Source organism: Chelonoidis abingdonii, chromosome 22 (assembly GCF_003597395.2).
Source record: "Chelonoidis abingdonii isolate Lonesome George chromosome 22, CheloAbing_2.0, whole genome shotgun sequence".
In the NCBI taxonomy this organism is placed as follows: Eukaryota; Metazoa; Chordata; order Testudines; family Testudinidae; genus Chelonoidis; species Chelonoidis abingdonii.
The window spans coordinates 4726762-4750115 of record NC_133790.1 but is presented as its reverse complement, the minus strand read 5'-3'; the positions used below and the strand labels follow the sequence as shown (position 1 = coordinate 4750115).

The 23354-nt window shown below is 48.1% G+C and overlaps 1 protein-coding gene across 1 annotated transcript in view; it reads right to left on the bottom strand.

Moving 5' to 3' along the window:
- Positions 1-14892, bottom strand: part of CMKLR1 (chemerin chemokine-like receptor 1) — a 43367-nt gene extending 28475 nt beyond the window's left edge. Inside the window, exon 1 of the mRNA XM_032805445.2 lies at positions 14583-14892. The gene's annotated coding sequence lies outside the window, so the exon portion shown is untranslated. The remainder of the gene's footprint in view (positions 1-14582) is intronic.
- Between the last annotated feature and the right edge of the window lie 8462 nt (positions 14893-23354).

Below are 23354 nucleotides of genomic sequence, written 5' to 3'. Positions count from 1 at the left end.
GCCCCCTGGAAGCAGTAACAAGTCAGAGCTGGCCAAGGAGATGAGCTAGTTCGGTGTAGATGCCAAAAGGAGTCACCCTCCCCTTAGACTGCTGCGTGCAAGGGTGGGCACAACCCCCTTTTCAAGGCCTACTTACCCCTTTATTTCCCTGTCTACCTGCATGCCGCACCCCATGCCCCAGCCACTGTGCAGCCCTCCTCGCTCTTCCAGCGAGGCAAGCAAGGAATGGCACCCTCACGCCGGCTGCTGCCATTTTCATGACCACATCTGCATCATTACTTGGGTGATGAACTGACTCCATTCTACTGCTTGAAGAATTTACACACTGTCTTTCAGCCTTGCAGGAGATTTGTAAGGGGTGGACGGAGGGAATTCAGCCCTGCCCTTGGACTGACCCAGGGACAAGTCAATATGATCACTGCACCATGGCTACTGAGACTAGCAGAGCCTTGGAAGCAGGGTCTGTTGCAAAACGTGCAGGATGTCCGAGACAGAGGAGAAAGAAATGAAAAAAGAAAATGGCCTTTTTATCCTCTGTCATATTTTTGGCTGCTTGGGGGCTGATTCCTGTGGGGGCTGTCACTGTTTGCTGCGGGGAGGGAGATGTCTCCCTTTATATCAGGCACCCAGTACAGCTCCCTGGGATTCATTTGTCAAGGTGAAAAATTCCCGTGAGAGCTGGGCCCTCCAGGAACAATCAAGGCACAAGAAATTCTGTTGAGCTGGGAACAGCTCCCAGCTGCATGCAGCCTCCTCAGCTGCTCTGGGTGGCTTCATGCTGCCAAATCATTGCAAAGAAAAGCTCTGCTGTTCTCTTGCTATTTCCCACCCTCCTACAGCTGGTAAAACAACGGCTGCCTCTCGGCTCCCTGTGCTAGATGGGTCCACAACTCGCTAAGGGTGCCTAGAACTCAGGTGCTTTCCGCTGCATGGCCAGCCCTGGTCTCTGAGCTGCGGCGTTCTCCCCCCACTACAATTCACTCTGAAAGGATCCTCTAGGTCCTGCTTTGGTTTATGACTCAGACAAACTGGGAGTCACAGAGTGCTTTGGAAAGGCAAAGAGCTAAGTACTGTCACCGAGGGCCTGCCTGTCCCTGGCTCTAGGGCACGTGGGGTGGGAAGGCATAAGAAGTCTCTCCAATCATCCAACACAAGGACAGAGGACAGTTGCCTCCCAGCTATCAAGGCACTGCAGAAGCTGCTCCTCCTTCCATGCCAACTAAAATGCAATTCCCCCCACCGGAGTTGGGAGAGGAGAGAGGGACAACTCCCCACGTCCAGACTCGCCTGCAGAGCTGGCCACAGAGGGGTGGAGCAATCTCAGCAAGCCTAGGAACTATGGGAGAAATTTGGCTTCCTAGGTCAAGATGGCTGCAGGCTGCCCCCTCGCCAGGGCTTTGGCAAAATGCCATGATCCAGATCCAACCCAGTGCAAAGAACTGTGTGTGTTTACTGGCCTCAGTCTGGGATCATCCCACCCCTCCTGTCTATCAGTGTTAATTACTGAGCACCACTCTCAATGGAAAGCAAAAGCAGCCGAAGAAGAACTGTGATTATAAAAGACAAGGGTCCAGTGCAGTGGTGGGTGACTCTCCCCAGATGTAGAGATTCAGCTCAGCTGAGCATCTGGCAGCTGAAACGAAGAATGTCTGAGCTACTTTGGCCCTGAACTTGGGCTGAAGAGCTCATGAGCTTAGGCTTTCACTCAAGAGTCCCCAACTTCCAAAAGAACTCGCAGGACCACTTGCAAAAATGAAAATAAACATTGTAGGACGTTCTCAAGGCTCTGGAGACTTTCGAGGATGGGCTTTTGATCCAAGGCATGCGCCTGTCTGGTTTTGCTTTAACCAGTGCTGCCAAGCCACCCCCGATGAAGATGTGGCAGTGCTATCAAAAAGAATAACTATTCCAATCTAGCTTCTCTGGTGAGGGTTCTCCACCTTCTTCATTCTAAAGAGTGACTCTTCTATGCTCTACTTTAGAAAGTCTGTAAGAAACTTCAGGGTGAGCAAACTAGCTTTCTCCTGCACAAGCAGAAAGATACATGCAACGAGATGACTGTACAAAGCACAGAGCTCTAGCTCCAGCCACAGAGCCTTCTGCTGCAGAACTACATGACTCTCTGAAGAATCTGAGTTGGGGAAACTTGACTAACAAGCAAAATCATTCTCACAACCACCATGGGAAGAACACTCCTCAATCATTCCCGAACAGCCACCGCAGTACCGTCTCCTGCCAATGCTGTTGAGTTTCCCTGCCATCCCTTTGTAACAGCAAATGCCATAAAACTTTTCTTACGCAGTCTCTGCAAAGAAAGCATTTCCCCAGGATTTGACTGTTGCATTTTATACCCTCTTAGATCCCACTCACTATCCAAGCAAGCCAATGATAGAAGCAATCCTATAAACAATCAGAAAGGAATCTAGATTATAAATGGGGATACATTTACCTGGTCTGAGCGTGATCAGTTGGGTAATCTCAGAGTTCTAAATCCACATACAAATTGAGTCAGGATTACATCTGTCCGGCACTTTGAACAATTACGGTCACATATGAAACTGACTCATGGTTCTGTAATTTCTGCACATGCAGCTGATAGATTTTTACTAAGTCAAGATTTCTCCTTTCGAAAATTAAAAAAACAGAAGGAGGAAGTGCTATTTAGCAATAGGATGTGGTGACTCTATGTCTATTTTAAAAAACTGACACCCAAGGGTGAAAATATATGTCATGTCGTGAAACTGTGACATCTCTGGAACATCCTACCACACCTGCCATACTGGGTCAGACGATGGTCCATCTTGTCCAGAATCTGGATTCTGACAGTGGCTGGTTATGGAGTTGAGAGGGACGTGGACGACACAGCAATTATGGAATGACCCACTCACCTGCCATTCCCGGCTCCTGTTAACCAGAGATTTAGGGTTGCCCTTAGCATGGGGTTGTGAACCTGGTCGCTTGACTAATAGCCATTGATGGACCTATCCATGAACTTATCTCATTCTTTTCTGAACCCAGTTATACTTTTGGCCTTCACAACATCCCATGGCAAGGAGTTCCACAGGTTAGTTGTACGTTCTCTAAAAAGTACTTCCTCTTGTTCGTGGTAAGCCTGCTGCCTATTAATTTTATCGGGTTACACCTGGGTTTTGTATTGCGGGAAAGGGTAAATAATACTTTGCTAATCACTTCCCCCCCCTTCATCATTTTATAGAACTTGAGCATAGCGTCCCTTAGTCAAGCTTTTCTAAGCCAAACAGCCCTAATGTTTTTAATCTTTCCTCCTATGGAAGCCCTTCCATATTCTTGATCATTTTTGTTGCCTTTCTCTGAACCTTTTCCAGTTCTACTATGATCTTTTTGAGATGGGGCGACCAGAACCGGGCACAGTACTCAAGGTATGGGTGTACCATGGATTTATATACAGGTCTGTCTCATCTTACGCTGGGGTTACGTTCCGCAGTCAGCGCGTAAAGCAAAAATCACGTATAGTCAAAATTACATTAAGTGTAATGGCGGGCGGAAATGCCCGCACTACAGAAACAGTATTTAAACTGTTATTTTTCTCTCTTTGTTTTTGTTTTTTTCTTGTTTTTGCCAATTGCGTAAAGCTGAAATCGTGCATGTTAAATGTGCCTAAGATGCTACTGACCTGTAGTGGCAATATGATATTTTCAGTCTCTTTCCCAATAGTTCCTAACATTCCGTTAGCCTTGTTGACTGCTGCTGAATAGTGATCAGATGTTTTCAGAGAACAATTGACAAAGACTCCACAATCACTGTCTTGGGTGGTAACAGCTAACTCAGACCTCCTCCCTGTGCTGCTTATCTTACCAAATGGAACATCTCCTGTGATACACAGTGCTACCACATGCTTTTCTGAAGGCCATCCTGCATTTCAGCGGTCGCTGGGCAAAGAACACAAGTGTTTTTCAGGAGGTGAACTGATGAGAACCTAGATGGAGCCCACCTCTGTCAAAGCCGGACATGCAGCACCATCCATCCATGAAAAGATCATGAAGAGCGCAAGCCCTATTCACAAGAGACCTGACATTCCCCCCGCAAAATCTCAGGCAGGAGAAAGCTTGACCCATTCCTTCCAGGCTACTCAAGAAACTTCTCAGCTGGCATTTTCTGAGAGACCCTTGGACTTGGCAGACTGTGACGTTGGGCAAGTCATATGTTCTCTGCCTCAGTTTCCCCATCTGTACAATGGGGATGATAGCACTGCCCTGCCTCATGAGGGCATGGTCGGGATATATAAGTAACCTAGACTGATAACTCCACTAACTAGCACTTCCAAAGGAATCCATGCCTTTGACCCCGTCCTTTCTCCTCTTACCCATCCCATCTCCTCGGCAGATACCTCCTCTCCTCATCTCCACAGTCCTGGAGCTCTTGGGGGGGGCACTAAGGGAGGGACCCCGGAAAGGAGGTGGTGTTCCAGTGCTGCACACAATCCCAGTGCTGCACACAATTTAGCGAGCAGGGGCTGAGATTTGTGAATCCCGGTGAAGCTCGGACTAAGGACTTTTGCCGTTCCAGGTCAAGGCTGCACAGAGCTCTGCTCCCCGCTTCCTCTGCAGGATCCTATCCCTGACTCACCAACAACGGAACAAAGAAAACCCACCCCTCTCACCCTCCTTCCCAATACACACAGACCCCAAACACAAGGTTTAACATGTTGCTGGGATTCCCACAGCTGTGACCCATCGCGTTTGGTAACAAAAGAGCACGGTTTAAGTGATACCAAAGGGTTTCACTTGTCCTGCAAGCCAGTTCAGTGCTGTGCTTGATGGGAAGGGTGTATTTACTCCAGCTGAATTAATACGTTGGAATGTACTGACTCAGCAGAGAAGCAGACTTAATACCTGCTGGGAATGCACAGGGGTAGAGGCTTTGCATTGCAGAGCTTTGAGGAACTCAGGAGCTGGAAGTCACTAATTGTAACCTGCTAGGTGAGGTTTGGCCCAGGGAAGACTCGAGGGGATGACAGGTGGCTGCGGCAGGAAGCTGACACACAGTCTAAGCACCAGCAAAGCTCGCTCTTGCTGAAGTAGACATTTGGCCGGGTGACGCACAGCTCTGGGTCTCTCCGGCAGCCTGGTACACAAGTGTGGAAAGTCCCCCTTCCTTCTTTCACACTCACAGAGCAACAAGAGAGTACTCTGTCCCCCACTCCCAACCACAGCTTACTTCCCTCTTCAGAGAAGAAAACTGCATCCTCCACACAACTACAGAGGCTGGGCACAAGCCTGCTCAGTGCTTGGAGCAGCTGGCATTCCTCAGGGCACAAGCAGGGCATCACCGCGGGCGTGGGACGCAGACAGCTGCAAGCCCCAGTGTGAAAAGCATGGGGAGGTTAATCCACCCAGGACAGCTTGACCTGGCTGTGAAGGTAAAGAATCCCCTTGAGAGCCAGGTCTACAATTTCCGAATGAGGCTTCTGTTTGGCAAGCCGAGGTGCCCCTGCAAAATGTGTGTGTGCGTTTCTGCATCAGTCCCCCCCGCTCTGGTTGTTTTCAGTGGAGCTACACCTCCGGACCAGAGCAGAAGATTCAGGGGATGAATGCAGAGGGCATTGCTAGCTGAGGCAAGCCAACTCCATCTTCCGTCTGTCTGCGTTTGGTGACCTTATCACCCCAGTCATTTGGCCTTCTCTGTCCAGCTGGTTTTTATTTCACTGCTTTTTGTAGTGGGGGGGAAGGGAGGAGGATTATTGGAAGAGGGAATAATCTCCCCTTCTGACATTACCCACAAAATATATTTTAGGGCCATAAAAGAGAAGCGGGATTGAGCTGTGCCCAGCTCATCGGCTCATTGGAGGGTCTGAAGTAATGCACGGAATAAAAAGACCTCCCACCAAGGCAAAGGAAGCAGCTGTTCCCCACCACCTGTAATGACGCCCCCGACTGAGTCACCTCTGGGACTGCTGCTGCGATCTCCAGCAGTAAAAGACTCCCTAGGGACTAGAGCCCTGGACTTGGACTCAGGAGACCTGGTTTCTATTCCTGACTTGGCCATTGGCCTTCTGGGCAAGAGTGGGCAAGTCACATCACTGCTCTGTGCCTCAGTTTCCCCATTTGTAAATTGGGGATACTGGTACTGACCTCTTTTGTAAAGCGCTTTGCGAGCTACAGGTGAAAAGCGTTAAATAAGAGCCAGGGATTGTTATTAAAGTGGCTGAGTTTAAGAACCAGGTTCTTTAGCTGAGAGGCAGCAGCAGACTCAGAAACCTCGTTAGTTAGTCAAGCCACTAGCTGGTGACAAAGAACCACACTATATGTGTGAGCAAGCATTAGACATGGCCAATTCAATGTGTCTTAGTTCGGTGGGCTCGTTTGCATCTGTTTACCCACAATGCTGCTGCACTCCATGGCTACAGTGAAGTTACTGTAGGCATGGTTCAGTTATGGTGGGGCTGAGCCAAAGAGGAAGTGGGGCTCAGAGCTACATAGGGCTGAGCTTGGGGTTCAGAGTTTGGGTCTTCAAACCAAGCCAAGCCAAGGGTAGGTCCCAGGTTTGGGTCAGAGGGCACCAAACTTTGACAAGTTGCTCTTTACGATCTTGGCCCAGTAGTGGGCACTACAAGGAGTGCATGCAACTGGGCTGAGCTTAATCCGAGTCCTTTTATGTCCTTAAGGTGCATTTTGTGGGTAACATCAGAAAGGAAGGTGACGTCCCCACCCATATAGTGCCATGTGATCAGGATTCGCAGAAGCTTTTCACAATCTTGCCTGTTCTCGTTGGAGTTCTCTAGTGATTGTTCCAACTGGAACCAAAACCACCGAGGTGGGTTCGGCTCCAGGAACTCAGACCCAAACTCAGGAACTCTAAACGTTGAGGGGATCTGGTGGGCTGCTCCATTGTTTGCCCATCTCTAACCCAAAGCAGAACAAAGACCCAAGTTACACCAACAAATCACCAGTAGCATTTCCCCTGTATCATTCACCAGTGTGTAACCATTCGCAAACACATTGCTCACGCACGCAGGATACTGCCTCCGGCAGCCCTCTGCGTCTGTGCAGCCTGGCAAATACATTTGTGGTCTTAGTCACTAACAAGCACAAACTCAGAATGCTGATCTGCTGGAGATAAACAGCTGTACACATAAACTAGTCTGAGCTAGTCCATTTATGGGAAGGCAGCACTCCATCCACAACCAGAGGTTATTTGTTAAAAACAAGAAGAGGAAGTGGGTAGGAGACAAAGCTTTGTTTAAATTCAGTTGCAGACCCGATCCAAGTGCATAGGGCTTAATAGCGTAGAACAGTCTGAATTTCTAGAGGGCCTTTCTTACCCAGCCACATCAGTCCCTGCTTGTATTCCTCATAATTAGAAAAATAAAGTCCAGTGGAGATGTACAAACAATCCCATATCTGTAACTCCTGGATAGCGAATGCTCTGTAGCGAAGAGTCTCCCACTAGCAGGAAGGTAGGAAAATCCCTGGAACAGTTGTCATTAGTTCTGTGAATCTGTGATTCTTCGACAACAACATACAAAGCTTTTCATGTAAAGCCACGGGGTGACAGGCTGGCCCCATTGAAGTCAGTGGTAAAACTTCCATTGTCTTCAGTGGGGCCAGGATTTCCCCCTTGCGGGAGAATGCTGTTCTGCTGAAGTCCAGAAGAGGGAGGCTATTGGCTTCAGGGAAGGTGAGTTCAGGTGCACAGACAAAGATAAGGATCAGCCTGAACATGGTAAGAACATGCAGAAAAGTGTGTGTGTGGCAGGGGGTTCACTGTTTTAAGAAACTACCCAACTGCTGTCTGGACATTTTAAAAAAGACAAAGATAGAAAGAAACAAAGGCAAATGGAGGGGGAGGGAAAAAGCGGAAAAGAGAAGAGAGATGAAAAGGAACTTGCAATGCTGTCCAAACATTAAGCCTCACAGTGCCACTGGGATGGCCAGTCAATGCTGTTATAACTCTTTTAAAGATGGTAAACTGAGGTACCGAGCAGTTAAGTGACTTGCACAAGGCCACACAATGAGTCAGGGGTGGCCTTGTGAAAGGAACCCAGGAGTGCTGGTTCCCAGTCCTCTGATCTAATACTCCATAACTGGGGAGGAAAAAGCATCTCATCATTCTAAATAGTCATAAATGGATTGGGTTTGTTAATCTGACTCCCTGGTTTTTTTAAAAAGTGCTGTTTTCTACTGAATGTAGTGTATGCAGAATATATCACAGGAGCCCTTCGCTCATGTCTCAGTCCTTCCTCCTTCACGGGCAAGTCAAAGAGAACACAGCTGACCCTATTCAAGCAATTGTAACCTTCCTTGAGCAATGCAGTGAGTAGTTTGTCCTAAATCCCTCCAACAATAATGGTATCCATTTAAATTAGCATTTAGCGCACAGCTCTTCCTCCCAGACATTCTGCTGTAGGCTATGCACTGGAACATCCTCAAAGTCCATTAGGTTTCCCCTTAAATCATCCAGCCCTATTTCCATCACAGGGCTGGACTGTTCCAGCAGATCCACGGGGAAGATCTTAAACTGTGATTAAAACAACCAGAGGAGGAATAATGCTGCCTTGGCACAATTTACAGGTGAAGGCTGCAAACGCGAACCAAAGCAGTGCTGAAAATGGGAAAGATAATTACTTTCCTGGCAGCTCTCGAGACTTGCACCTCATCTAAATGAGGCTGATAAAAACATCCCTGGCTCAGGTCATTCGAGCCAGTTTTTCCTAGTCCTCAACTTCACCTCCTTGTCTGATTCTGAACTATTATCCCCGACGCATGATTCACTTCTTGACTCAGGGGTTGAACAGCCTTTGCCCTGAAGTCTGAGGGTTAATAGCTCTTGTATTCATTACCTGACATAACTACACCACCCAACTACCTTTTTATACTATGTTCATCCCCATAGTTTCTGAGCACCAAACTGGAGGGGCTATTTTTATTCCAAAAAGCCTAATTCTTTACTTTATTTTTCACCAAGATGTTGGTCAGAGTCCTATCAGGAGGTAGGTAGTTCTCCAGGTTACTCAGACGTCATATTGAGCTTTTATCCCTTCTAATTTTATTTTCTATTTCAAATAAAAGTAGGGTGACCAGATGTCCTGATAAAATCAGGACTGTCCTGATATTTAACTCTTTGTCCCATGTCCGGATCAATGGACGATTGGGACGCTATTTGTCCCGATATTGTGGTAAGGAGGCAAGTGGGAGGGAGGCGCTGACTCCATAGGTGCTCCAGGGTTAGAGCACCCATGGGGAAAAATTGCAGCCAAGCTCCCCGTTCCTCGCTTCCTTCTCCCCCCTCCCCCAGCACACCGCATCCCCGCTCCTCCCCCCCTCCCAGCGCCTTCTGCTGCCTAACAGCTGTTTGGCAGCGCTTAGCGCTTTCTAGGAGGGAGCGGGGAGGAGCAGGGATGCAGCACACTCAGGGGGGGAGGTGGAAAGAGGCAGGCGGGGGCTTGGGGGAAGAGGGTGGAATGGGGGCTGAGCGAAGGCGGATGCTTGGGTGAGAAGAGGCTGGGGGTGGGCAAGCACCCACCCAGCAGAGGGGAAGTTGGTGCCGTAGGGATGAGTGGCAGGCAGGGGGGTGAAGAGGCGAGCGAGCATCCTGTGGGCAGGCGGGGCGGGTGAGGAGGTGAGCAGTGGGGGACTGAGGAGGGACGCAGCAAGCCAGCAGGGGGATGGGGGATGAGGAAGGGTGAGGGGGGCAAGCAGGGATGGGGCGGGACCTGGGGGCAGAGCCTAGGAGGAGTGAAGGTGGATTGTGGGTGGGGCTGATCGCACCCCAATGTGTCCTGATATTTTAGTGTTGTGATCTGCTCACCCTAAATAAAAGCAGCAGTACTAAGTGTTGCACCCTGTTAAGCGACCCTTAAGGCACTGAAGAGGGTTGGTAGTCAGCTATAGACAGGGCCACCCTGGGGGGGGAAAGTGGGGCAATTTGCCCCAGGCCCTGGGCCCCGCAGGGGCCCCCAAGAGAATGTTCCGGCCCCGGCCCTGCCTCCACCTTCCCCATCTCCCAGTACCTCAGCGCCGCGTACAGGAGCGGCCCTGGACAAAGCTAAAGCAGCGTGGCTCTAGCAGGGCCTCAGCTCTGCCCCGGTCAAAGCCGCATGGTAAGGGAGCAGGGCTGCGAGCTTTGGGACCCCGCTGGAGTCACGCCGCTGCAGCGCTGTCCAGGGCCGCTCCTGGACGTGGTGCGCTGAGGGTCCAGGAGAGGGGGGAGGCGGGGGTAAGCAGCATGGCAGGGGGCGGGGTTGGGGGGGTTAGATAAGGGGCAGGGGAAAGACTAGTCCAGGGACAGTCAGGGCACAGGGAGGGGTCAGAGTTGCGGGGGCAGGTCAAGGAACAGGGAACGGGGGTTGGATCATGGGCATTTTGGGGGGGGTCTGTCAGGACTCAGCAGGGGGTCCGGGCAGTCAGAGGACGGGGGGTCGGTGGGAGGTGGGGTCCCGGGGTGGTGGTTGGGGAGGGGTTTCAGGAGGTGGTGAGGCGACAAGGAGCAGGATGGGTTGGGGATTCTGAGGGGGGCAGTCGGGGGCAGGAAGTGGGTGTGGGGTCGGATAGGGGGCAGGGCCAGGCTGTTTGGGAGGCACAGCTTCCCTACCCTAAAGCTCATTCAGCAGTTTGAGGCTTGCAGACAGCTATTTAACAAAGATCCAAGCTGTTATCTTTACCATGGGGGGGGTTCACATGAGAAGAGCAATATCCTACACCACCTTACCTCCTTCCCAACCCTACCAAGGGAGACCTCCCTCCCCCGCATTCCCCGAGGCTCCAGAGGGGTTAATTGAGTGGTTCTCAAACTTTTGTACTGGTGACCCCTTTCACATAGCAAACCTCTGAGTGTGACCCCCTCCTTATAAATTAAGGACACTTTTTTATATATTTAACACTATTATAAATGCTGGAGGCAAAGCAAGGTTTGAGGTGGAGGCTGACATCTCGTGACCCCAGTAATAATCTCGTGACTCCCTGAGGTGTCCCAACCCACAGTTTGAGATCCCCTGGGTTAATTTAATTTTAGCACCTTGTGTCCATTCACATGCACGTGCTTTAATTCCTAGAGCTACTGCACCGACATAGGCATCAGCACGTTCCAGGCCACAGAGTTGGAGACAGTGCAGTGAGCAGTGGGAGTGGGGCTGTATGTTGGAGGCAGTGTGATGGCCACACGTCCCTGGGTTCACTAGGTTTATGTGCAGTCTGTTTACTCTGAAGGTTTGTGGCTGTGACATCAGCTTGTGAGCGCCTTGGGCCTCATCAGCTCCCCATGGCAAAGTCCAGGAGGCCTCTGAGGAACCCCAGGCTGCTGCCAGAAGTGCAGAGGGGGAATAGACCCCACCCAGTTTTGTTTCATGTAACACCTTGTAAATGGAATTGCCTTGTGATCAGTGAGGGAGAGGAGCCTGGCTTGGAGACCCGGAGGCAGAAGGGAGTGGCTTGCAGGAGCGACTAATTCTGAAAACAAATGAAGAGAGAAAACCAGACACCAATACTCCTACCAATCAAAACAACCACTGCCACCAACCGATGAGACTCAAAAAAATTACTGGGGAAAGCCCAGAGAGAATCAGCGGCATCATGGTACGCAATTCATGCCCACCACTATTTATTTAACGGCTATGCATGAAATTCACTTCTGTTCAGAGGGCCTGCACTATGTCTTTGCCTGAGCTAAGTCCTCCTGAATAGTGCGCACAGCCTTTTGTTCCCTTTTGCAGAGGGTGAATTTCATCCTCCATGAGACACTGTTATAGTCGTTGAGCAGCAATTAGCAAGGGCTGGGCTGACTCCTGCTGATACAGGACCTGCACTTGCTGAACACTGCAAGATTTGACTTCTTACACCAGCGCTGTATCCTTGATAACCAAAGTGAGCCAATGCTTGAAAAGAGGAATCTGATACACTAGCGTCAGTCCTGTTTATTCTTTCACAATTGCCTCTTACAAAACCACCCCAAGTTAAATCATGAGGAAAGTTGCTAACATGGCTGGTAAGTTTGGAGTTTCTTCTGGAGAAAGGAGAACAGAATTTTGGCAAGAGTGAGCTCGAAGTTTACAGAAATGCCAAAGTGGGTGCATAGCTAACTCCTCTACCCACACAGTTGTCTTGTGACATTTAAATTGACAAGAGAATAGCTTAGGCGTGAGATCCAGTCAGCTCAACCCTTGGGGGCGTTTCAAACTAGATGGGACAGAACACTGGAGAGTAGGGAATGAGTCCTGAACATGCCCTGGGCAGACAATGTATCTCACTGGACTTTTCCATCTCTAGGTTTAGTTGCCAGGCACACAAGAACTCAGCAGAGAGACTTCCCTGCCTCAATCGGTGAGAACCAGCAGGTGTGGAATGACCTTCACCTGCTGTGGCAAGTTAGGAACATAGATTCATAGACTCTAGGACTGGAAGGGACCTCAAGAGGTCATCGAGTCCAGTCCCCTGCCCTCATGGCAGGACCAAATACTGTCTAGACCATCACTGACTTCCTGTAGGATGATGTCAACATTTTCCTGTTGCCTCCAGCTACCATTTTGCTCAAAACTTTTGCAGCGATTTAAATGATTGTCCTTCACTTGCAACCATCTGGCCATGGAAAGGTGACCTGCTTCTTGGGTAGAGGGCTGAATACTTTCTTCACCCAGCCAATCCCATCCCCACTTTTTCTAATGTTCTAGTTCCCCTACCCCATGACACTGCCTTCCTCTTAGACATCAGGCAGGTAGATGCAAGTACATGGAGACGGGTTCATTAGGGTCCAGCTCTGAGCTCAGCAGCAGTAAGTTAGAGACAGAAAAGTAGATGTCAATACAGCCCAACACTGCTGGCTGGGTCTCAGCTGGCTTATCGATAAGTGATGCAAGAGCAAGAAGACAAGAGTCCATCCTCTTGGTGAAAGTGTGTGTCTAAGAGAAGAGGGCCCTAGGCTAGGATGAAGTGTCTGTCTGTGGGGTCCCTCAAATTAGCTGGTGGAGCAAATGATCTGCTTCATTAGCAATTCTGGGTGTTTCTCTGCTAATTCCTGGGGGTAATTCAGGCTAGTGAGGAAGCTGAATTCAGAGCTGAATAATCAGAGGATGAAGGAGTGGTTCTCTCAAGACAGACAGGAGTGTGAGGAGTTCACAAGAGGTGGATTTGTGGAACCACTCACTCTGCTGCTTTGATGAATCTCTGATTCCTAGGGATCGACTTTAATCCATTTGTGAAAAGGCTCTAAATAAATCTGTCAGAATCATTGCTGTGTGCAGCATTGCTGTAGCTGTGTTAGGCTCCCAGACCGGAAGAAGAGCTCTGGGGAAGCTCAAAAGTTTGTTTCTCTCACAGACAGAAGTTGGCCCAGTAAAAGATACGACCTCACCCACCTTGTCTCTAGAATATCACTGCCAGTTTCACTGAACAGAGGAATGACATCAGACCAGACCAATGCTCTGCTCTCATATCTATTTTATACAAGTTCTGATTCTGCAGCCAGCCCTGTGGGACCTGAGCTCAGGCCCCACCACCAGCAAAGCTTTATTCTGGATGAACACAGCACGGCCAAACAACTACAGAGGACGCCAGCTCCTCGGTGCGATGCTATGGCCTGGGGGACTGCGTTTATGGTATGGTGATATATTGAATATCTTCAAAGGTGCTCAGCATCTAGATGCCCAGTCTCATTAGTTACAACTGCATTTCCACCATAGGTCAAACTCAGGTAGCAGCAAATACTATTAACAACCACAAACATATTCAGTCCTTTAAAAAAATGTTCTGACGCCATTAGTCTCCATAGCCCGCTGTCGTGGTGAGTCCCAGGTCGGCCGTACAAGAAGTAGTGCACGAACCGTAAATGTACTACCTTTCCGTTTCACTGCACGGTTCCTTGCTCACACGTTACAGGGGAGATTAGACCGAATCACACAACTGGGGTTTATTATTGTGAACGCCTTAGTCAAGCCACCTCTTACTCGCCTCTTTAGGGTAAAACAGCAAAATCAAGATCCCAATGTGTCTTTCACAAGATCCTGCGCTAAGCATCTCTGAACTGTTTCTTAGCATCTCCTTTATCGCTCTTGAGTGTGAACCCGGCACTCCCCCATCATGTTATAAATGCCTTGATAGTACCCTCCGTCTCACCGGGAACACATCCGAGCATCCTATTTTCTATTCTAGCTTCTGCACACTGGCCAGGCCACTGCATCAACCTCTCAAAAGGTGGCTGTCAGCTCCTTTCCCCTTCGTGGCACCTGCTCATTCAGACCCTTTCTGCACAGGGGACGAGTTTAGATCATGCCTCCTCATCATGCAGCTCTCCAAATCATATTGCAGCTGCCCAATCATTCCCCCCTGCCCCAATTTGATTAGGTCCCTGTGGAGCTTCCAGCCTAAATAGCTGTGTCCCTGTCAGCAAGTTTCACTGCTGATTGCAGGGTTAGGCATCATGAGCCCTCGGCTGCCAGCATCAATTTATTTTGAAATTGTTTAAGGGCGTAAAAGAGCTCTTTAAGGATTTGTTGCATAAAATACCCTGGAACATCTAATGGAGGACATGGGGTTTGCAGAGAAATTCAGAGGTGGGAGGAGGGTGGGAAGGGCAGCTCAGCTTAGTCCACCCCATCCTTGTCCCTTTGATTCAACTTCAAAATCTTTCAGTACCTTCTGCTTGGCGCTGTCCTCCTTGGGCCTGCTTCTCTCTCCTTGGACTGCCCGGGCTGGGTATTAAAGACAGGATGAAACTACACGGAGTTCACCGACTGCATCAGTGAGTTGCCACATGGAACCAGCTCTCCCCTTAGGCTTCAGCAAAGCTCTGGGTAGTTTCAGCCCTTCGAAGGAGAGCAGCCATTCAGCACCGTGCAAAGAGCTGGTTAAGGTTTATCTTGCACCTTCTGATGATGCACCTTCTCCAGGGGAAAAATCATTCTGTGGCCCTTCAACAGAGAGACATACACATACATGGATACACACACACACACGTAAGTGCACACAGTTCCTTTCCAAGCTGATCTTAAGGCAAGAGAAAAAAAGCCACACCAAAATCTTAGGATGGGGTTTTTGGCCGGGTTTCCTCTTAAAGCAACATCTGGAAGTAACACAGTGATCTAGCAAAATTGGCAGAAGTCCTGCCAGTGACCCAACCCTAGACAGAAATCAGCTGGGCCTCCTGTATTGTTGCCAAAAATGTGACATACTCTGAGTTCTGTTTGATGGTGGCTCATAGGGTCCAAAACCTCTGAAGTGGAGCGCCTCCTTCCCCTGATGTGGTTAGAGCAAGGCTGGAGAGGAATGTGTACAGCTTCTCTAATCTGGCTAGAATTAAGCCATTAAGCTCTGATCCCAGTGTGCGAGGCTGCCACCTCTCTGTGGTAGTCTCCCAACCATCCCATCTCTTTCCAAGGCACTGAGTCACTTCCCCTCTTGAAATCTGACTTCAAAAAGTTTCCTCTGCTACCCCTGCTTCAGATTGACTTTCTCAGACAGCTTTTCTGGTTGTCATTACTTAGCATTTGTATTGTGGTAGTGCCCCCGGACCCAGTGGGCATGTCTGCACGGCAGCTGGGAGGAAGTCTCCCATCTCATGGCCCCAGACTTATGTGAGTGGGGCTTGCAATAGCATGATAAAAATAGCTGTGCAGATGTTGCTTCAAGGTTGTGACTCGGGCTGGCACTTGGGCTCTCAAGCCAACCCCTTCTCCTCCCCACCACAGGGTTCAGTGGCCAAGCTCCAGCTCAAGACAAAACATCTGCACATCTGCCTCCTCCCAGATGCAGTGTAGACATACCCAGTAAGACTCCATTCTGCAAGGCGTTGCACAAACACGGAGCACTTGCAATTGTAACCCAGTGGGCTATCTTGCCTTTATTTTGCATTATCCGGGGTGCCAGTGGGGAGTCAGCCGAGGTCACTCAGTTAGGGTGAACTGCAAAGAATGGGGCAGACAAACCCCAAAGCTGATGGATAATTCAATACTTAAATGTACCACGCCAGCATAAAACAGCTTCTCTACTACTGCACTGGTTATTCAGAAGTCCAAAACAAAACAGTTCCCTTAAAGTGACCCACCTCAGGCCTCCATCCAGGTACCCAAGTCAAATATGATGACCCTTTCTGAAAATCTTATTTCATCATATAAAAGAAAAGGTTCTACCAGTTCCAAAGGATCAGACACATTACCTCCAAGGTTATTGAACATTCCAGATCTTACCCAAATATACGCTGCAGCCAATTCTTATCAACTAAACTACAATTTATTAAAAAACAAAAGAGAGAGAGTATGGTTAAAAGACCAATATACATAACAGACATGAATTCAGTTCTTGAGATTCAGAGTCAAAGCAGAGATGGTGAGCTTTGGAGTTGCAAAGAATTCTTCCAGAAATAGTTCATAGGTTATGGTCCAATGTCCAATATCATATTTAAGGTGTACCATCATAACTGGGATCTCATCTTGCGACTCAAACTTCCCCTGATGAAGCTTAAACAGATCTGAGATTAACAGGGATCAGGACCCAAGTATCTTTTTACAATTTCATGTCCTCTTTGACAAGTTGGAGTTCCTCGGGGAACAAAAGGTAATTAGGATGACTTTGAAGGAGCTCCATCACTGGTACTTAGCTATATGAATTAACATAAGGCAATTGGCTTGTTCCTCCACCAGTCACAGATGATTTGCTCTACATTTCAAAGAGAGAAAAATACGGAGCTAGCCTGTGTTTATATTTCATTTAAATGCTAGGGTTTTTTTTTATCTTTGAATTATCAGAATACAGCACAGATGGGGACTGTTGATTATCTTCTTGATCATTACCCATAAATACGTAAATACACAGAAACCACAAACATTATCTCCCCACATGACTTTTAGGGTTGAATTTGAGTGATTCTTCCTGCAGGATGTTTAAAGCTTTTTGGCCATGAGTCACAGTTATAGTCTGCTCTTATTATATTCATCAGTAGCTCAAAGAACCTACAGGCCTGTATCCTGTAAGACATTGCCTTCAGCAGTTACCGTAATGCTTGAGGCCTACGGACTTCGAACAGATAAACTTTACACAGATAAACAGCCCAATGGAAACCCCAAGTTTTGAGGAGCTGAAAAGAGTGTTTAAGGGAAATTTCTGATCACAGGAACATGCTTCAACCCCAAGAGTGTCATGGTAACAAGTTGACATATATAACACGTACATGTGTCACATCCTCAGAAACCTAACCACAGGAGGGCCATGGTAATGAACTGACGTATGTGATAATAAATTGAGATCATTAATATACTAATCTATAGAAGAAACACACTGCAACCTTAGTAAGGTGAGGAAATACAAATGAGGAAAAGGGTGAAATCCCCTACTGAATATGCATCCAACATAGCAGCATCAGCATAACATCTTATAAGAGTTGCATCCCACCCTAGGGGCGGTAGGAGAAGGAGATGCAGTCTTTGAGAGGTGCCAAAATGATGCCATTGGTGATGAGGGAGAAGGTGAAGGTGTTGAGGAAGATGATGGCTCACATTCACATTGTTCTGCAAGGGATGATGTGAGTATGTGGGTCCATTCTGTAGTATCTCGATCTACCTTCCTGAGCTGGGGTGGCTGTGACTGTGCTAAATGTGTTAATAAACTATATGTAAATATAGAGGAGTTCCTATAGTGTGAGTGTTGCAACTGTGCACATCGGGGTTCCCAGCTATATAATCATTTAAATATACTGGGTCTGATCTTGGTACAAGAACCTGTCACCCTCAAAGTGATAATTGGGGATTCAAAATAATTAACACATCATTTATAGCTCAGGCTACACAATCTAAATAGAGAAGAAGGGAGCAATTAACTGGTGGAGGGGTTGTGGGAGGAAGGGCACTGGGAGCAGGGGTAGGAGGACTAACTCAATGATTGCACATGGCAGCCATGTGATAAGTTGCATTAGTCATGCACCTTAGACTGCCTTACCTGCATCCTGCCCCGAGGGGCTGGATTGCCACAGCCCTCACTCATCTGTGCGAGGCAGTAGATTCGTAGATTCGAAGGCCAGAAGGGGCTATTGTGATTGCCTAGCCCAGTGGTCTCCACTCGCGGCCCAATTAGCACGCAGCTGTGGCCTAGTTCAGCTGTGTGCTGAAGTCTGGCCTGCGTGCTGGGGTCCACCAGGTTCCTGGCTGTCTGGCGTGGAGGGGTCCTACTATGGCAGGGTCAGGGTCAGGCCTGCCGGCCTGCCCTGCATGGCGGGAGTCCCGAGTCCAGGGCTCCCAGCCAGCCCTGTGAGCTCCAGATCCGGGACAGCCACCTGGCCCCATGAGCTCCGGGGTCCAGGTTCAGGGTCCAAGGCTGCTGGCTGGCCCGGAGGGGTCCAGGGCAGCCACCCAGCCCCACGAGGTCCGGGGCAGCTGCATGATGGGGGTCCACGGCAGGCAGGCAAACAGCCGGCCCATGCGATAGGGGCCCAGGTCGGAGTCCAGGCTACCTCTGCCCTGCCCAGGTAACACATGGTCTAGCCTGACTTCCCAGATAATGCAGGCCAAAGAGTTTCCCCAACAATTTCCTAGAGCAAATGTTTTTGGAAAAATGTTCCACCCCGACTTAACAATTGAAAATGATGGAGAATCCACCACAACTCTTGGCAAATTGTTCCAATGGCTAATCGCCCTCACTGTTACAAATATATGCCTTGTTTCCAGTCTGAATTGTCCAGCTGCCCCTTCCAGTTATGGGGTTGGAATAAGTTTCACTCTGCTAGACTGAACAGCCCATTACCAAATATCTGTTCTCCATGAAGGTACTTACAGACTGTGATCAAGTCACCCCTTAGCCGTCTCTTTGTTGAGCTAAATAGATTGAGTGCCTTGATTCTATCACTATGAGGCAGTTTTTCTAACTCTTTAATCATTCTTGTGGCTCTTCTTTGAACCCTCTCCAATTTACCAACATCCTTCTTGAATTCTGAGCATGTTATTCCATCAGCAGTCGCACCAGTGCCAAACACAAAGGTAAAATAATCTCTCTGCTCCTACTCGAGATTCCCCTGTTTATGCATCCCAGGATCACATTAGCTCTTTTAGCCACAACGTAGCACTGGGAACTCATGTTCAGCTGATTATCACCAGGAACCCAAACCTTGTTTCAGAATCACTGCTTCCCAGGATAGAGTCCCCCATCCTGTAAGTATGGCCTGTATTCTTTGTTCTCAGATGTTCTATTTACATTTAGCTGTATTAAAACACATTTGCTTTTGCCCATCTTACCAAGCAATTCAGATCGCTCTGTGTCAGTGACCCATCCTCTTCATTACGTACAACTTCCTCAAATTTTGCATCACCTGCAAACTTTATCTGTAGTGATTTTATGTTCTTTTCCAGGTCATTGATAAAAATGTTAAATAGCCTGGGGCCAAGAACCAATCCCTGTGGGACCCCTGTAGAAACAGACCTACTCAAGAATGATTCTCCATCTACAGCTACATTCTGAGACCTATCAGTTAGCCAGTTTTTAATCCATTTAAAGTGTGCCATGGTAATTTTCATCATTTTAGTTTTTTTCATCAGAATGTCATGCAGTACCAAGTCATACACCTTACAGAAGCACAAGGATATTACATCAATGCTATTGTCTTTATCAGCCGAACTTGTAAGAGAGTGTAAGGCCCAGTCCCACCCTGTGCTGCTCAGCCCTGCAGTGAAGAGAGCAGGGGCTACTCACCAGAGTCGCACAGGAAATAGGAGGAGAGTTTTCTGGAAAAAAAAAATATTCAGAACACAAAATTGGGAAGAGAGAGGGGTTCAACAAGAAAATTAAAAAGTTTCAGTGGGGGGAACACTTCCACATTTTTCGTTTTCCACTGTCATAGAGGGAAGGGTGATAGGAAAGTGACTTCCCTTTCTCTCACTATGTATCTTTCTTCCCTTTTCTAGTGGCAGAGGAGGAAGGGAGAAAAGGGGGTTGATTTTTTTCACTTCATTTGTTTCATGACTCTTATGCTTGTATTTAACCTGTAGTGCACAGTGTAAGGTGCAGGACTTTCTTTGCCTGGAGCGTGTGGCTTCCACAAGGCTCTCTAAAATGCTACACATTGCTTAAAGCATGACTGGCAGGTGTTCAGACACTCCGGTGATGACCTTGATAGAATCTGAATAGAACAGAAAGGGTGTCAAAGGCTGTAGCACAGACTATAGGATTTCTGTGCTATTAAATAAGAAATAATGTGTGATCGTGTAATTAAAGACCGCGGGTCAGATTCACATTTACAAGAAGATCCCTTTTACACCACTCTGGCAGTGCTAAAGGGCCTTAAAGACATAATAAGGCCCAGTGGCGGCTCCCGGCACCAGCGCTCCAAGCGCGTGCCTGGGGCGGCAAGCCGTGGGCAGTGCCCTGCCGGTCCCTGAGAGGGCAGCAGTCAGGAAGCCTTCGGGGGCTTGCCTGTGGGAGGTCCGCCGGTCCCGCAGATTTGGCGGCAATTCAGCTGCAGGTATGCTGAAGCCATGGGACTAGCAGACCTCCCACAGGCAAGCTGCTGAAGCCACTGGACTGGGGATCTCCCACAGGTATGCCGCCGAAGCCACGGGACTGAGGACCTCCCGCAGGTATGCCGCCGAAGGCAGCCTGCCTGCCATGCTTGGGGTGGCAAAAAAGCTAGAGCCGCCCCTGGTAAAGCCCCCTTTTCCTGCTAGTGTGATGCAAAGAGGCCTTAGTGTACAAAAGAATCTGGCCCTCTGTCACAGTAATACATGTGCACGAGGTGGCAGAGTTAAGGTTACCGGTGCAAACTTGACTTTGCCATTTTCTGACTGCTGAGTGCTAGTGGAGCAGCCTGAGCAGTATCTGAACAGAGGTTTTATGTTAGAATATATATTCTTGTTGCTGGAAATAAACCAACTTGAAGATCCATAGAAGAACTCTTCTTTTCTTTTCCCAAAGCACTTGCCCAAACCTTGCTGGCTTTTAACAATGACGTATTTCTGGCCATGCATCCTCAGCAAGACCTTCTTGGGGTTAGAGCATGATTATGAAACTGGGGCTCAAGCATCAAAGGTGAATTTACAGTACTGCAATCCTAGTGCCAGGGCACTGTGTGGGGGTGGGAGAAGTGACAGAGACCAGTGCTAAGAAGCCATGGAAAGAGACGGCTGTTGGTGAAGCAGAACAACAAGAAACAGAAGGAAGCTGAGAAAGGAGCATCTAAAGTATCTGTCTCTGGCACAGCATTCTGTCTACCCCTCCCACTGTCTATGATCCCATGCAAACCTGGAGGGAACAGTTAGATTAAGAAGCATCCTAAACATGAAAGAAAAGCGGCATCCCTCAATCGCAAACCTCAGTGAACAAACGTGAAACAAACCAGCCCAGAAGTAACAGACATGCTCTGGAATCAGAAAATGCACAGAGCTAGGAGCAACAGGAGGAAATCCAGGCTGGATGTAAGGGGGAAAAAAATATCCTAATAGAGAGGCCTGCCAGACTGTAGGACACTCCCCCTCCACTTACTTGGGTCATTTGAAAGCCCCATCATCTGGGTCATTTTGAAGACGGGTGGATGAAGCCCAGGACCATATAATGAAGGGAATGGTTCCTTCCCAGACCGGGGAGAGGCAAACAACTAACAGACGAAAGAGGAGTTTTCTATCTCTGGTTTAAACAGACCAAAAGCCTGAGGTCCTAACTTAGTGTCTGCTCAGTGGGAGTTCACTGGAGTAAGGGGGGAATAAAAAGTGACTCCCTGACCTGGTTGTATTGTCAGAAACTGGGACAAAGGAAACTTAATTAAGAGTCACATTCTTGAGGTTTAATAAACAGAGCTCACTCTCAGTCAAAGCATGAAGAAAATCAATTACTTGCATTACTGATTTCCCAGCTCCTTCAAAGCTACAGGCCTCCAGCTTTACAATCCAACACACCCACTCCCGGTGAAATACTTAACTCTCTATATTTGTAGTTATACTGTCACAAATTTGGGGACTGAATTTTAAGGGAGAAACTTCTGATAAAACTTCTCCCAGTATAAGGATTAAATATTCTGGACCCTGCACATTTAGATGGAAGAGCAGAGATAGTAGGAATTGCCACTTTATAACAGATTAACATGCCTATCTCATGCAATATCCTATCTCGAAGGTGCCAGTGTCAGATATGTCCATAGAAAGTACAGTCCACAAAATGTGCAATGCGCTTCATGATGCAGTAGAATGCCAGGCAAACAAAGTTCTTCCTGATCCCATCTGACCACCAATTTATGCCTGAAGTAGCAATGCAGATGGTCTTTGTATTTTGACTACTTCCAAGATGCAGTAACCTCCATTTGGCCAAGGTTGGCAGAACCCAGTGCCCCGGCCAATGGAAAGTTCATAAATGAAACTGCTCCTCAGCCAAAGCTGATTGTTCTCAGCTTTAAAGGTGATTCCAAGTTCAAGTAGCAAGAACCAAAATAGAAAACTGCCATTAGGTCATCTGTTTACCAGTCCCCCACCCCCATCATAGCCTCGGTCAAAGCACTGGCAAGAATCCATTCTTCTCAAAAGATGTGAAGTTATTCGTCAGCTACACGCGATACCCACTGGAAGTTTGTTTCTGGAAGTAAGAAGTGAGTGAGCAGACATTCACCTAGCTCATTGTGGAAGGTGGCCAAGGCATATCTCAGGGGGAACTGACTTGCATCTCAAACTTTCTAAGAAGATGAAATAGACTTAAGGAATTGGGGAAAAAGAACACAAAATGGGAAATGACTGCCTAGGAAGGAGTTGACTGCTGAAAGGGAACTGGGGCTCATAGTGGACCACAAGCTAAATATGAGTCAACGGTGTAACACTGTTGCAAAAAAAGCAAACATCATTCTGGGATGTGTTAGCTAGAAGTGTTGAAAGCAAGATACGAGAAGTAATTCTTCCGCTCTACTCAGGCCTCAGCTGGAGTATTGTGCCCAGTTCTGGGCACCACATTTCAGAATGGATGTTGACAAATTGGAGAAAGTCCAGAGAAGAGAAACAAAAATGATGAAAGGTCTAGAAAACATGACCTGCGAGGGAAGATTGAAAAAATTGGGTTTGTTTAATCTGGAGCAGACTGAGGAAGGACATGAGAACAGTTTTCAAGCACATAAAAGGTTGTTTCAAGGAGTGGGGAGAGAACTTGTTCTTCTTAACCTCTGAGGAGAGGACAATAAAAAAGTAGCAAGGGAGGTTTAGGTTGGACATTAGGAAAAACTTCCTAACTGTCCAGGTGGTTAAGCGCTGGAATAAATTGCCTAGGAAGGTTGTGGAATCTCCATCTTTGGAGATTTTTAAGAGCAGGTTAGACAAACACCTGTCAGGGATGGTCTAGATAATACTTAGTCCTGCTGTGAGTGCAGGGGACTGGACTAGACAACCTCTCGGGGTCCCTTCCAGTGCTATAATTCTATGATTCTATAATTGAAAAGAAGTG